Genomic DNA, 2,322 nt, shown 5'->3' with positions numbered 1-2,322 from the left:
TGGAGAAGCTAAAAAAGGATCAAGCTTCTTGGAGAAGCTAAAAAAAAGGGTCAAGCTTCTTGGAGAAGCTAAAAAGGGTCAAAAGGTTCAAGCTTCCTCAAGAAGCTAACACCAAGAGTTCAAAAGGTTCAAGCTTCCTCAAGAAGCTAAAATAGGGGGTTCAAAAGGTTCAAACCCCCCTCAAGAAAAGGTCTCAGCCAGAAAAAGTGGCTAATCGGCCAACAAAGTTGGCCGACCGACCATAAGCAGTGCCGACCGGCCATCACCAGTGGCCGATGGCAAGGAAACAAGGCCGGTGGCCTCAAGCCATGGCCGGTGAGGTGTGGGGATGGCCTACAAGCTATTTCCCACCCTCAGAAGCAAAACAGTAAGTGTTTGATGTAAAACCAAACACAAAACAAACAAGTCGAGAGGTCTTGAGGCAAGGCGCGTAGCCGAAACCTCTGAGAACTCAAGACGAACATGAACAGGGATAATCATCGAGTGTTCAAACGATGACGTCCAAGTCTTGAGGACGGTCAAAAATGGGGTGTCTACAGTAAGCTTTTATGCTTTAGCATACCGCATGCGTGTGAGTGTTTGCCATGATAGCATGCTTACCATGAGGCTATGTGCTTATGTGATATAAGTGTCTGAATGCCTGTGGGTGAAGGTTGGATTATCTGAATTAGAATAAATCATTTCAAGTTGTAAGCCCATTTGCGAGTGGAAAAATCATGTTTTCTAAAGCCCACTTGAGAGTGGCAAAATCTGCATTTTAGCCTACTTGCGAGTAGCAAACCGTTTTAAAAACAAACATGAAATGTTTTGTTCCAAATCAGGCGATTCAGTCTATACTTGTATGATGTGCGTATCACATAGTAAATCTAGGCTAATAACCAGAATAAAAACACATAACGTTTTCAAAACTCGATATCATGGTTAGTAAAGGCCGATCTTTGATCGGGCGAGCGGAGGTGCTCATAGCTGACCTTCCCCAATCATACCCAAGTTCCCGAGCCGAGGCAACTTTGGTGATGAAGGACACGTGGCCTTAGGCAACGAGTCAGGGTTTCCTAAATTTCTCCAAAAATAAAAATTTTAAGTGGCGACTCTGTATCTGGCAAAGCAGTCCATGTTTGGCACTTCTTTCTAAAAATTTATTTTTCAAAATGATTTGCCGAATTTGGACTCTTTGGTGATTTATCAGTCATGCATTGCACATTGCGAGATCAGATTAAGAACCGACACAAATTGAGTCTGAACTGTGGTGAGGCCCACGAGGGTGCGTCCACACTTATTTAGATGAGTTTGTGGTGGTCTTTATTGATGATATCCTTATGTACTCTAGGAGTGCAGAAGCTTACGAGAACTATCTCTGCGTAATCCTTCAAACACTCCGAGAAAAGAAGCTGTATGCAAAGTTAAAGAAATGTGAATTCTGGCTACATGAGGTAGCATTTCTGGGGCATGTGATAACAAAAGAGGGAGTCTCTGTTGATCCACACAAAATTGAGGCGATTGTGAATTGGCCAACTCCTACCAATGTGACTGAGGTGCATAGTTTTATGGGGTTAGCCGGTTATTACCGGCGATTTGTTCAAGATTTCTCTAAAATCGTTGTGCTGCTTCCACAACTAACTCGAAAGGGAGTTGTATTTGAATGGTCAGAAGAGCGGGAATCAGCTTTCCAGGAATTGAAAACAAAATTAACTACAGCTCCAGTTCTGGCCTTACCGTCTGGTACTGAAGGATTTGTGATTTACAGTGATGCGTCCCATAAAGGATTAGGGTGTGTGCTTATGCAAAGTGGAAGGGTTATTGCTTATGCTTCACGTCAACTTAAACCCCATGAGAAGAATTATCCACACATGATCTTGAGCTTGCAGCAGTAGTTTTTGCTTTGAAAATATGGCGGCATTATCTGTATGGCACTACTTGCGAAGTCTATACCGATCACAAAAGTCTCAAGTACCTTTTTACTCAGAAGGAGTTGAATATGCGACAACGGCGGTGGTTAGAGTTGATTAAAGACTATGATTTGCACAGATTCATTACCATCCTGGTAAAGCCAACACAGTCGCACATGCACTTAGTCGGAAAAATATGAGAGGTTTGGCAAACCTATTTACGGAGCAAAAGGAATTGGTAACTGACTTGGACAAGATGAATGTGGATTTTCTGATACATGGACAGGAGGCCGTAATAGCAACAGTAATGGCTCAACCAACCTTACTCGAAGAAATTAAGGTACACCAAATGAAGGATGAAACTCTAAGGAAGATATGTGATGAGTTAGGGACAAAACCAAAACCAGGGTTCAGCTTAATGGATTTGGTACTC

At 42.6% G+C, this 2,322-nt stretch overlaps 1 pseudogene; it reads left to right on the top strand.

Moving 5' to 3' along the window:
- The first annotated feature begins 1,319 nt into the window (after positions 1-1,319).
- LOC145792084 (putative mitochondrial protein AtMg00860 pseudogene) lies at positions 1,320-1,874 on the top strand (annotated as a pseudogene).
- Positions 1,875-2,322: the final 448 nt, after the last annotated feature.

This window comes from Camellia sinensis, chromosome 5 (assembly GCF_055761805.1).
Source record: "Camellia sinensis isolate YWXY chromosome 5, ASM5576180v1, whole genome shotgun sequence".
In the NCBI taxonomy this organism is placed as follows: Eukaryota; Viridiplantae; Streptophyta; class Magnoliopsida; order Ericales; family Theaceae; genus Camellia; species Camellia sinensis.
The sequence above is the reverse complement of the archived record's forward strand: the minus strand, read 5'-3'. Positions and strand labels throughout refer to the sequence as shown.